The 13,894-nt window shown below is 46.6% G+C and overlaps 1 protein-coding gene across 1 annotated transcript in view; it reads left to right on the top strand.

Moving 5' to 3' along the window:
- MAPK4 (mitogen-activated protein kinase 4) overlaps window positions 1-13,894 on the top strand; it is a 177,495-nt gene that overhangs the window by 103,962 nt on the left and 59,639 nt on the right. The gene's annotated exons all lie outside the window — the stretch shown is intronic.

Here is a 13,894-nt window from a genome sequence, read left to right as displayed (position 1 = left end):
GCAGCAGCAGAGATCAGAGCGGACCCGGCCACACCGACCCTTGTTCTCAAGGCCCCAGACCTCTTCTTACCTAATCCACTGTGCCCTTCAGGAACCGCGAGTCCTCTGAAATTCTATTCCCCTTACCTCGGTTCCTGCCACTTTAGGGGAGTCTCTGAGCACCTCAGCCAGGCACCCCTCAACAGAGCTGTGGAGTGGCTGTGCTTTCCAGCCTCCCGCCCAAACTTTTGTATCGTGAATTTTTACTAGAATGAATACATCCCTCAGGAAGTAGGTGCACCGTGAACTGTTACCAGCCAAGGGGCTGGGGTGGGTGACGAGAGGGGAGGGGAGCTCTGACCTTGAACATGCCTCAGCTTTCTCCCTGAGGCCCCATTCCTCTGCTCTCCCTCGCCACCCTATTTGCCTGCAGCCAGGAGGTCACGGACACCAAGAAACGTGCTGACCTGCCTGGTACAGCTGCAGCGGGGTGGGGGTGGGCGGAGCAGGGCTCCCTGTCCCACCCTGACTGGCTGGAACTTGGGGTCCAGCCCAGATTTCAGGCCTCGAATCAGCCCAGCTGGCTCTAGTTCCCTGGTGCTGCCTTAACCGTGAGCTTGCCCTCTGTCCCCCCTCCTGCAGCCAGGCCATCTGTCAAAACTGACAGCCGACTCTGTAGGAAGGAATGTCCATGGTAAAAAAAAAAAAAAAAAGAAAATCATGCCCTTCTGTCTTCCTAACTCCCTGTGCTTTGTCTCTTTCTTCTGAGGAACAATGACCCCAAACAACTGAACCAACGGTTTTAATCCAAATCAGTTCTTATTTGGTAAAAGGACCAGAGAATCCATGACACTCTTATTTCTGGGATGCACAAAACCACCTTCTGAATTGGAATAAACCAGTACATTTGGGAGTCATAATAGGACCTTCCTCGACGAAAGGGTCTGATTAAGTGAAGTATTACAGGGAACGTGCGCAGAACAGCACGTGGTAAGCATTTGGGAAAATCAGGGAAGGTGGTCACTGGGCCAAAGACTGGCTGTGGCAGCAATTCTTAGGACGTGTGTGGTTGTCTGAGAAGGTGATACTGTCTGAGGAGGCAGAGTCGCGGGCTCCCTTCTGACGGCGCTGACTGCGACGTGGACAGTCACCCTCTGCGAGCCTGCGTCTCCCCATCTTTGACAAGGATGATAATATGCTCCCTGCCTGCCCTGCTGGCCTGTGGTTGTGAATCAAAATGGAACATGAAAGCAAAGCCCCTTGTAAAGTAGCAAGGACCCCATCCGTTCATCTAATGAGCGTTTACTGAGTACACAGGGCCCGGGCCCTATGCTGAGAGCCCGGGAGGAGCCCCAGGTTCATGGACCGCCGCAGGTGGCTGTGCTCCTGTCACTCAGGGGTGGGGAGCCACCTCTCCATTTGGAACTTTCATTTTCCTGACGCAGAGGAGTTCAGATGCTCTGACTTCCTCTTCGTGTGCTCTCTTCAGTAAAATTAGCCGTGGGAGGTTAAAAAAGAAATCACCAGAGCCAGCTACGATCCCAGTAGGTGTTCACATCAGCGCTGCGTTGGGCAGGTGTCCCGTGCCCCCACCTGCTTCCTCCCCCATATACTTTCTGCTTTTACCTTCCTCCCTGCTCTGCCCCGAGTGATGACAAAAGCTTTATATGTGGTGCCTTTATTTATCTGATGTACATTTAAATCAGTTCTCATTTAATTCTCAAAATGCCGTGAGGCACTTCGGGCAAATGGTCCATTTTAAAACGGAGAGAATTGGCATTCTCAAGATTACTTGGCTGACTGTGGCAGAAGGGACGTGAGTACCTGGCCTTCTTGTTTCCTGATGGATGACCTTTCTGTGTGCTGTCTCCTTCACGAAGGCTTTCTGGGTCTCCAGTTGGAATGAGTCCTTCTTTCCTTTGAATTCCCCACCCCCTAACCTGGATCTTCTAGCGCCCACCATTCTCTGCTCTGTTGTACTGTGTGTGTGTCTGCGTCTTCCATGCTCTCCTAGGCCGAGAGCTCCTTAGTTCCTGATGGCCGTGTCATGTTCATCTTGGTTTCCTCCAGGGAGTCTAATCCCGTGCCTGAGACATGGCCCTGTTGATGGTGTTGACTGTCTTGAACTAATGGAAGAACTGTCATTGGCCAGCACGTTACAGATAGGAAGCTAGTTGGGCTCATTGATTCCATGTGCTTGGGAGGTTGGACTCTCAGAGAGAGAGCACGGCATTCTTCCAGCCAATGAATTGGTGGGGGTCAGACGTATGCATCTGCTTTTCCTGGTGTGTTTGGAGGACAGTGCCTACATGTGAATGGCTCTAAACTGACCCCTCCTAAAGTTTCATGGATACTGTGCTTGCCTTGAAGAGGATCGTGCTCACCTGGGCTGCAGCTAGTGCCTTTGCGTGGGCCACAGCCCCTTGCCAGGGACGGGCTTTGTGATCCGACCGGGGGGCTGGACTCGGATGCAGCAGCCGGTGTTCACTCTCCTCATTGTGACCTTCTCACGGGTGGACAGCAAGCCTCCTTCCCTTCCACATCCCCTCATCTGGCACAGGGCCTGGCACAGGGTAGGCGTCCACTGTGTTTGTCTGGTAAACGAGGTGCCGGAGGAAATGGCCTTCTCTAATGAACAGCTGGCAGCACTGGGGCTTTAAGTCACAGTCAGGGAGCATTCTGAGCACGTGTTCCCCTACCACACCATCCCAGGGGTGTTGGTCTTTGCAAGGCAGAGGGCAACTGGAGGCCCCGGTTGGCCCACACTGTCAGGAAGATGGCAGTGGGTGGCGACGGGGGTGCTCTGATGGCTCTCACTCAACAGACACGGTATAGAGGCCCCTGGTTTCTCTGTGTCATTAACTGCATGACCTCAGGCAAGTCCTTTTCCTTGGATAGCTTACTCCCAGAATAAGGGATCTATAAGGAGACCTCCCAATCACCTTGTCCATTCCCTCCATTTCACAGATGGTAAAACTGAAGCCTAGGAAGGGGGAGAGACTTGCTCAAGACCACACGAGGAGTGGCTGAGCCAGGAGTACAATGTCCAGTTTTCTCTGAGCTCCTTCTCAATTGTCTTATCTGCCGAGTGGGGTCATCAGTTCCATTCTCCTTATTTCGCAGGATTCTTGTTAGAGTCACATGAAAGCGGGGATGTCAAGGGCTTTCAGATGTACAGGGAGCTAAATCATGAACAGAACCTACTTGCCCAGTAGATGCCATGGTAACACCAGGCAGACACCCACATGTCAGTTTCCCCTCCACTGACTTATGGACCCAGCTCCTGACGTGATGGCCAAAGGGTGAGTCGTGAGGTCCTACCTGATGGCGGCTGCCCAGCCTGTGGTCCTGTCATGAACCCCTTTCTGCCTGCCTCCTGGGCAGGCCTGCTAATTAGTTCCTTGTGTTTGTGTCAAGAAGAGGCAGCTGAAGGATCAGAGCATGTTTTCCATTGAATTTATCCTATTAGGAAGTAGATGATCTCAAAAGAGAAAAAAAATGTAGTTTAAGACTTCACTAAGTCCTGTGTAAATTCTAAGACGTGTCAGGAGCCCCCAGAAGAGGGTGCAGAGGGCTGAGCAGCATGTTGACAGTCTGATTAGCTGTGTGAACGCGTCCGTTCAGGAAGGGGCCTGGGAGAGGGAACAACATTTTGGCCTTGCTGGGGCTGCCAGCAGACTTGCCTTTCCTGGGGGCAGTAAGCGGAAAAGCAAGCAAGGGAAAGAAAGCAGGAGTAAGAGGTCCATAAAGTATGTTTTGGTGGATCATCTGAGCAAGTCTAAGTTTTCTGCTAGGCTGGCCTGCCTTTGAGCCCTGACCCCTTTCTACTTCAGAACCCTGTCTTCTTACCTCATGGTTCATGATCAGAATGTTCTCACACGCTGCCTCCGTATCATGAAGATTCCTTAGAAATCAACTAGTACGGTGGTCCTCAAAGTGTGGTCCTGGACCAGCAGCACCAGCTTTACCTGGGAACTTGTTAGAGATGCAAATTCTGAGGTCCCACCTCAGACCTACTGAATCGGAAACCCAGGGTGGGGCCCAGCAAGCTGTGGTTTAGCCTCCAGGTGATTCTGAGGCCTGTGAACGTCTAAGCATCACTGACCTGAAGATGTGGAGTAGCTTGTCTGCGGACAGAAAGCGGACGCCCCTGGTGTGTCTGCTGCTGCTTGCGGCCAAGGTTCTCAAACTTGAACACAATGAAACAGGCTAGGAACTCCTCCCAGGTAACACAAGTGTGTTTGAAGTAGGTACCTTAACCAGAAGGGATAGTTAATGGTGGGGATATAAGGCACTGTGACGATGAATCGTGAAGATTGTCTTAGGCAGCATGGCTCTTAGGGCCTCGGTCACATCACTTGGAAACTGCCTGGTCCACCATCCCTTGAGCTTGGCAGAAAGCTGTACAGACCAGGGAACTCCATCAATAGGAGTGTTGGTTCTGTTTAGGTTTTACTTTAACAGGAGTTAGGCGATACGAACGATGATTTTAGAAAACATGCTTTTCATCCTGGTGTAAACTACTTCACTAGATGTTATTTAAAGACAAGACCTTGCTTTCACAGTTCAGTGAGATCGAGTGTTTGATTGAGGGCTCAGCAAATTACTGCAGTTTGGTAAGACTTGTGGTTCAAGGTCCCAAAGGAGGCAAAGAGGTACATGATGGAGTATATATCAGCCAGCTTCCGAGGGCTTTGCACAGAGCTTTGATCAGCTGTGTTTATGCTGGTTCAGTTGTGTTGATCAGCCCCACCTCCTGGCCACTCTGCCTTCCTTTGATGGCTTCTTGTCTATCTCCCTCTGCCTAGGCAGACACACAGAAAGCTCCCCTAGAGCACGGATTCCCTTGAAACTGAACCTAGGAAGAGGAATGCTCATTTCTGTGGCTGAAATAGAGTCTTGGCAGGTGATCAAGAGAATGTTCCTTTGTTATTCTGTGTGCCTGTTTTTTGCATGGTCTCCACGTTGAAGATGCAGGTCCCTAGGTGCTGGAAGGGAGGAAGGGCTTGCCTGAGATCCCAGAACAGGACTGGGGTCCACAGTGCTGGCATTGGGAGAGGCCTAGCCACTCTCGAGAGCCAGGGTTCATGACAAAATGGGCTCATTGAAGGACAACTTGCTGAGGGCCCAGCTAGAAGTTCTTAAGCCACTAAGCATGTTATTCCAAATCAGTGGAGCTGAAAAGATTTATTTAAAAGGCTATGAAATATCCCTTTTTAAAAGGGAAAACTATGACCTAGGGGATTAGAACAGAGGTTGTGCTAGAGAGTCAAGTGTCCCTGAACACTTAAGCCGACTTGGAAAAGCCAATTTTGTTGGCTTTCAGTGCATCCCCCTAGTTCCCACTGCAGCCCTGCCCCCAGGAGCAGGGTCTTCATTCTGTCCCTGGGCCTCCTGGGGTCCTCTTCTACCCACTCCCGGAACGCTACACCCAGGCCTCCCTTCCTGGGAAGCAAACCCACTTAGCTCCAGGGGTGATATTATAAATCATTAATAACTGGCATGGCTCAGGCACCAACCAATTAGAAAGGAAGCTGGCAGAGTCCTAAGGCAGGGTTCTGGAGGTGCCCTGCTTGCCAGAAATTGACCCTTTATTGCTGGATCATAGGGAGGTCTGGGAGTACCTGGGAATGAGACAAAGGTGATGAGCAAGGGAACCAGGGGCTTCAGCAGTAGCTATTTCCCAACCAGTTTGCAGGTATTTCATTGTTCTAACAGCTGGCCTAGCTGTACCAGTGCATACCAGTGCCTTCCTCTTCATGTCAAAGCTCACCCTTCCCACGTGCGTGTGGGTCTGGTTCTCCACCGGGGGTGAATGGTGGATTAAGTAGTGCAAAGAGATCACTAGCTCCCTCCTTACTGTCAACATAAGCCTACTGACTCACCTACTCACAATTAAAGCTGCCACCTCCTGTGGCAAGCTCCAAAGCTCCAGAAGAATTCAAGAAGCAGAAAGTCAGCCTTCCTGCTAGGATTGCCAAAGGAGGAGCTAGTGTTTCACGCTAGTGTTTCACGCAGTACAGGCTTGCTGGGGACAAATTCTTTGTTTATCTAGAAAGTGTCTTTATTTTACTCTCATTTTAAAAGTTTGTTTTCCCGGGATACAAAACTCTGAACCTATGGTATTTTTCTCTTTCAGTACTTAAAAAATGTCATTGCTTTATTTCCTATCCTTATTGTTTCTCAGAAGGTCTCTATTCGTATCATTGTTCCTCTGTATGTAACGTCTTTCTTTCTCTGACTGCTTTCAACATTTTTTCTTGACCTTTAACTTTCAACAGCTTGACTGTGATGTGCACAAGTGTGGTTTTCTTTGTACTTATCCTATTTAGTTAATTCATTGAGCTTCTTGAATCTGCAAATTGATTTTTTCCCCACCATATTGGGGACATTTTCAAAAATTATTTTTTCTGCCCCACTTTCTCTTCTCCTTCTGGGCTCTGATTACTATGTTACTCAGCTTGGTATCATCCCAAAAGATTGTCCAATCTTTTTTCTCTCTTTTTTTCAGAATGGGTAATTTCTATGGTCTGTCTTCAACTTCACTGACCCTTTCTTCTGCCATCTTTAATTTGCTGTTAAGCTCATTTGGTGAATTTTTCATTTTGGATACTCTACTTTTCTAGAATTTCTATTTGGTTCTTTTTTATAAGTTTCCACTTGTGTGCTGAGATTCCCCATCTTTTCACTCATTGAGACCATATTTTTCTTTAAGTCCTTGAACATATTTATAATAACTGCTTTAAATTCTTGCTAATTGGAACCTCTGGGACATCTCAGGATCTGTTTCCTATTTACTTTTTTTCTCTTGAATTTGGGTCACTTTTTCCTCCACATTTCTAGTAATTTTGGGGTGTTTGTGGATATTACAGTTGATACTCTGAAAGAAACTTGAATGATATTGTCTTCCTTTAATGAGTGTTGAATTTTTGTTCTGACAGGGAGTTAATTTACTGATGGTAAATTATGGAATCCTTGATCCTGTTAAGGCTTGGTTTTATGCAGGCCTAGAGGAGATTTTACTCCAGAGCATGATACTTACTCCTATGGTATGACCTTTCTGTTGTCTCACTTGAATGCCTAGAATGTTAACAAGGCATTTTCCCTCTGGCTGGACTGAAACTCCTATGTGTCCAATGTTTCTGCAACCTCTACTATCCCTGTTCTGCTATTAGTACCAAAGTAACTACTCTCTGTTAGACCTCACCCTGTGTATATGCAGACCAGCCCTCATCATATGCAGACCAGCCCTCAGCCAGAGATCTATGGGGGAACCCCCTACAAACTTCTGGGCCCCTACCCTATGAAGCTTCTTCTTCTCCAGTATCCTGCCCCACCGGCTCCAGTGCTTCTGAAGCCCTGGACTCTACCTCCTCAACTCAGTAGGACAAACATGTTCTGCTTTGTTCCACCTCCCTGTGCTATGGTTGGGAAATCTACCCAGGCAGAGTGCCACGGTGAAGATGAAGCTCACCTTATGTGTTTGCTTCCCTTCTCTCAGGGATCCTACACAGCCTATTGCCCAATGACTGAAAACTGCTATGTATGTTTGTTTAGTTTTATAGTTGCTTTCAACAGGAGGGAAAATCCAGTACTTGTTACTCCATCATGATCAGAAATGGCCAGTGCTAACATTTAATGATGTAATCGTCTGTGTGGCTGAATATCTTTTAATGCTAGCTTGTAAGCACCTTGGAGGAAGTGTTGATTGATGACTTACTTATCTCTGCCTCCCTGTAGCATGCTTAATGAATATTATTAAATGGAATTAAGTGGAGAGTCTGGGAGATAAGTGTTGAATTATGTGTTCCTCCTTCCTTTATACCTAGGAGATGTGCTGGGAAGGAAACTCCTTTCAGATAGCATCTTCAGTCTTGGTGGGAAAGATCCCAATTGCTCTATTCCTGGCTCCAGTCTCTCTACTTGGGAACTCCAAGGTTGTAAATGTCTCAGGAACATGACACTGTCTTATTCTATAGGCAGATATTCCTGTGTTTATACTGAAGACGAAAGGTTAGAAAATTCGATCAAACCCTTTTAAATTTTCTCCTGAAATGTGTTTTTTTTCTTCATCTTTTACTTTGGTAGCCTGTTAAGAAGACAGTACTATAGAAATAGAAGGCTTGAGGGGAGTATCACATTGCTATGTTTATCCTTACTTTCATGGGTAGCTTATAATTCAGTACCACACTTCTGGGAGCTGGGAGAGACCAATCCTTATGTCTAGCCTCATTTGCTGCCACCCCACTCATCTTGTGCTGTGATATCACTGACTTGTCACCATTTGCTGGAAAATGCCATACTTGGTGACAGCTCTAGTCCCACACACTGTTCCCTTTGCTCCCACATAAACTCCTACTTATCCCTGCAGACTCCACTTAAAAGCCCCACCTCTGTAAAGCTTCACCAGCTTCCCAGGGGAGAGTTAATCACACCTCCCTCTGGTTTTCCACAGCAGTCATCTCCACACTATTGTGATTATTTGTTTGTGATCTAATATGTTTATGATTATGCCTCTTCCCCCAATAGATAGTAGGGCCCTTAGGAAAGAGTATGAATCTCATTCAGCTCTGTACTCCTAGCAACAAGCACAGTATCTGACATATACGTGCTCGTTAAACGCTTACTGACTAAATGCCTTTCCACTGAATCAAGCATGATCCTCAAGAACCTCCCAGGATAAATTATAATTTCTCTCCTTCAGGGCAGTTTTCAAATATCTGAAGTCATCTACCACGTCCCTCTAAATCTCTGGAGCCTAGAACTCCTTTGTCTTTACACAATAATATTTAGGTACTGTTCTAAGTGCTTGAAAGGTGTAGACCTACTTAGTCCTCATAACAACAATGTAATATTAATAATAATAATAAGTGCTGCTGTTCCCATTTTACAGATGAATACACTGAGGCACAGAGAGTAACTTGTCCAAGGTCCCCCAGCTAGTAAATGGCAGAGTTTGATTTCAAAGCCTAATAGAATAGCCACCTAATAGTGGCTTCAGGTCATGCTTTATCCACTGAGCATACTGCCTTGTTGACTATTTAGAAGACAGTGTTTCCAGAGGTCACACTATCCTGACTGTCCTTTCACTGACCTCCTCCTACTTATTAGACCCCAGAGGGAGGGTGACATCTCTGCTCCATAAATGACTCACTGCTCATGCTGCTGGTATTTTGAGGGGCAATCATGTCACTCTATTGGCTCATATTGAGATCGTACCCAACTTACTTCCGTTCAGTTTTGTATTCCCTATTTTACATTCGTATCATTGATTTTTAGTCCTAGTACAAGACTTTACCCTTCTCCCCGACAAGTTTCATCTGCTTGGCTTCAGGCAAATATTCCAACCTGACAAGATCTTTTTGGATCTTTGTTCTATCACATAATCTTATCCCATACAGCTTCACAATTCACAAGCCTATCTTCTATGACTTCACCCATATCACCAGTTTTAAAATGTGTGAAGAGATTCGGTGAAAGGCTTCATCTTATGGCCACCAGACTCCTCCCTCCAGGGTGACACTGACCCTAACCCAGAATTCTCTGGGTTTAGTTGTCCAACCAGTTGTGAATTTACATAATTATACAGTCGTCTGACCCATGTCTCTTCATTGTCCGCAAAGATGTCCTATGAGATTTAGCTAAATGCCTTATTTAGATTCGGGAACATTGTCTATAGAATCCACTCATTCTACCTCAGTACAATTTTAAACTCATCCCAAAGTAAAAAATCCCAGTTCAAGCTGCATGACCAGCTGTGATTCCTAGATACACAGAACTCAGATATTGGCAAACAGTACCTCTTTACTTAGAGAAAACATGATACATCAAAATTTAAACTTAACAAATTTGTGTTGGAGGTGAGGGCATGGCTAAATAAACTATGTTCACCCACTAAATGGAAAGTTATACAACCATTTTCAATGGTGATTTTGAAGAGTTTATAATAACATAGAAACTCTTTATGTAATACTGATTAGGTTTAAAAAGCAAGATACAGAATTGGATAGCTGGTATGATCATAAGTTTAAAACAAGGAGAAAAGAATGACATATAAAAAATAGACTAGAAGTAAAAACTCCAAAATGCTAATGATTTGACTACACATGGCTTTTCCTTCTTTTTACTTTTCTATAATTCCAGAAAAAGTACAGCATGAACATGCATAATTTTATCACAGTAACCTTTTCAGGTAGGAAGTTGGGGAAGTTTGCTGGGTGGGAAGAGTAAGTTTACAAGATGTTTATTGCAGAAAGTGGTAAACTGAGATTACTTGGTCCCTAAGAGAGCAGGGTCAAACAGTGGCATCTGGCCCGGGAGCCTGTGCATGCTGACCCTCGACTGTATTCTGCCTTGAGGTGCCCATGGTGTTGCATGTGTAGGTCTTACCTCCTCACCCAGAGTGGCAGCCCTGCCTTGGCCGCTGTCTCCATGGGAACATGGGACAGGCTCTTCTGGGTGTGCCATGCCCCTGAGAAGCAGGACCACCCTCCTCATAGGTGGGGTGGGCATACACTGACTGCTACCATGGGACCCTGAGCAAGTTATGTAACCTGCCTCTGGCTGGCTCCATCCTCTCATGATACTAGATTCTACTTCAAGGGCTGTGTGAGGAGTAGAGGAGATGATGTGTGTGATGTGTGTGTCAGCCATCTGGGGAGCACTTGGTAAATATTAGCTCTTTTTTTTTTTTTAACTATGATTATGAATCACCATTGGAGGGAGTTCTGATACCTGAAATTCAACCACTAATGATGCCGAAACCCAGCCTCTGTGCACTGGTGCCGAATCAAATCTCAGAGGCAGAGTTGTGGGTGAAGTAGAAAATAATAGCTTTATTGCTTTGCCAGGCAAAGGGGGACACAGCAGGCTCATGTCCTCAAAACTGTGTGTCCCAACCTGGGGGGATTTGGTGAGTTTTATAGCAGTTGTTCAAGGGTGAGGTTGCTGATAAGGATCAGGTTATGTGCAGGGCCTGCATTCCTTTAATCTGGGAAGAGCTTGATGAGCTTCTGTGGTTCTCGAGGTTATCAGACTATAACCTTCTCTCTGGAATGAAGAATGCTTCATCAAGTGATTAACATCTTCCATTTGTTGGAAGTTTTAGTTCTGCAGAAGAGCTCAAAGATATTGTTATGTGTATCCCTTGAGGCGGAACCAGGACCCTGCCCCAAGGCTGCACTCTTGCTTCTTGACTGCTCCTCCCTTGTCTCTGCATCCCCTCCCTTCCCTGATTAGCAACTGTTTGAACCTGCCCTTTGGAACTCAGGGAAAGTCACAGAGGCTGAAGCCTATTCCTATTCCCTACAAACAAGAAATGGGGTACACAGCCTTCTGTGCCCGGGAGCCCCTCAGGGTCCTGCTCAATTTCACTAACAGTACATTTTATTGAGGCAGTTGACCATGTTTTAGTTTCTCTTCTAAGATACAAACTGAAGGAATGAAGAAGAGGGGGAACAAGTCAGCAAGCCTTTATTTGAATGAACTTATCAAAATGGATGGATTAGGAAGCAGTGTGCTGGGGGAAGTGTGTTTAACCCAAAAGGGGACCAGAATAGGGAGCCTCCTGTCTTAATTTTGACACTTGCCAATTTAGCCAAAGACTGATTCTAGTACTGAGGTTATATGCTAAGAGTGATATTCAAAATACTTAATAATTTCTAAGGTTTGGGACCAACCAATCAGAACTGCCATCGGTGATGACCCGTCAGGATGGGTCCTGGCTACCGCTGCACACATCACCCTACAAAGCCTGGAGAGCAGGGCCTGGCCTCTCCAGAGGTGCTCATTTAGGTGTCCGCCAGTGACTCCACATCGAGACAGGCAGAGCAGCAACTGAGAGCCAGGCCCTTGTCCCAGAGCTGCCCCACACTTATTCCTGCTTCCTTCTCTCTCGTCCATGATACCATGTTTGCCTTCTGCTCTCCAACACACACCTGGCAGCAGGAAAAGTGAAGCCATTCCTTAGTCTCCCTTCTGGGTCATGCTGGCCCCTCCTGTGTCCCCAGATGACCTGGACAGCAGGTTTCCAGGATGTTGGGGCCTCTAGAGTACGGCCATGAAGATTTTATTGTTGCACCTTCTACACGGAACTACTACCATCTGCAGAAACCATGCATCCTCCTGATGGTAAGCTCAGTTAAGCAGTTGTGATATGCAGGACTTTTCCCATTTTAAACCCCTACCCCAATTATTTTGGAGTTGGAGTCACAGTTCCCTGTGTGGGAGAGCAAACCCAGGAGCACAGAATGACCGGCCTGGTCTGGCTTCACAGGCGTGAGGAATCACCATGGTGGAAAGAGGTTGTCCATAGATCACATGATGAATGCAGAGGAGTCTGCAGCTGGGAAGACTGAGTTTGTAAGTCTGGTTGTCTTTGGCTTTTTGTGTGAGCTCTGTTCTGTGCTCACCAGCTGCCCTCAACCCTGACCCCAACCAATTCGCATATGCTGGGTGGGTCAGACGCTAATGAGAGTGCGTGAAGAGCCAATGGCTACTCTAGTTGGGGAACCAATATCATGATATCTACCCTGAAAAATTGCCTGCAATTCACAATAGTACACCTTGGGGGTACTTTCCCATCAATGATAACTCTGGATCCTCACACCAACCCTCTGAAGGAGGCAGGTCACATTAATTATTGTTCTCACTTGACAGCTGAGGACTAGGGAGCCCCTGGGGTTGAGAGGCTCATCTAAGACCCACTGCTAATAAGCAGCAGAGCTGGACCAGACCTGCCTCCAGGGACCAGGAGCAGCTGATGCCACTGGGCTCAGCTTCAGAACTTGAGAACTCCCCTGCTACCTTCCATGATGAGATGAGGGAAGAGTCACGAAACAGGGGGCACTTGCTTCTGCTTTCTCATGAGGACATGTGGAGAACAGAGCAGTTCTGTGACCTTCCCTGTGCCCCAGAGTGGGCAGAGATGGAGCCAGGACAGGAAATGATGATCCCTGTGTCCTTGGCCCTCCCTTCTTCTCTCTATGGGTCCCCACCTTCCCACGTCCCTGCTGCTGTCCCCCAGCACTCCCACACACCCTCTCCCTCCATCTCTCCCCACTGGAAACTTACTGAATCCCAGGACCTGCTTCTTTGGAACACAGGCTCCCACCGAGGGACCCATAGCTCACTGCCCCAGCATTCAGCCAGCTGGAAAAGGGCTACCAGCTAGCGTATCCCTTTCAGTAGAACACTGGTTTATATTTGCCTTTAAACTCTTTTTTTAAACGATTTTATTGAGATATTATCAACATACCATACAATTCACCCATTTAAAGTGTACAATCCAATGGCTTTCAGTATATTCACAGAGTCACGCATCTATCCCCAGAATCAATTTTAAAGCACCCTCATTACCCCAAAAAGAAACCTCACCCACCTGAGTCATCATCCCCCAAAGTCTCCATCCCCCCAATCCTAGGCAACCAAGAAATCTACTTTCTTTCTTTATAGATTTGCCTGTTCTGGACATTTTATATAAATAGAATTGTGCAATATGTGATCCTTTGTGACTGGCTTCTTTTACTTAGTGTTTTCAAGGCCCATCCACGTGGTGGAAGGTTTTAGTACTTCGTTTCTTTTTACTGCCAAATAACATTCCATTGTATGGACATACAACATTTTGCTTACCTATTCCTCAGCTGATGGATATTTGGGTTTCCACTTTGGGGCTATCAGGAATAATGCTGCTATGAACATTCATGCACAAGTTTTTGTGTTTACAGAGGTTTTCATTTCTCTTGGATGTAGACATAGGAGTGGAATTACTGGGTCATATGATATTGTTTGAGGAAATACCAGGATGTTTTCCAAAATGGCAGTACTATTTTACATTCTCAACAGCAATGTATGAGGGCTCAATTTCTCCAAATTTTCACTCACCCTTGAGACCTTCTATTTGTTTTTATCCTAGCTA

Source organism: Stenella coeruleoalba (assembly GCF_951394435.1).
Source record: "Stenella coeruleoalba genome assembly, chromosome: 14".
Taxonomy (NCBI): domain Eukaryota; kingdom Metazoa; phylum Chordata; class Mammalia; order Artiodactyla; family Delphinidae; genus Stenella; species Stenella coeruleoalba.
The sequence above is the reverse complement of the archived record's forward strand: the minus strand, read 5'-3'. Positions and strand labels throughout refer to the sequence as shown.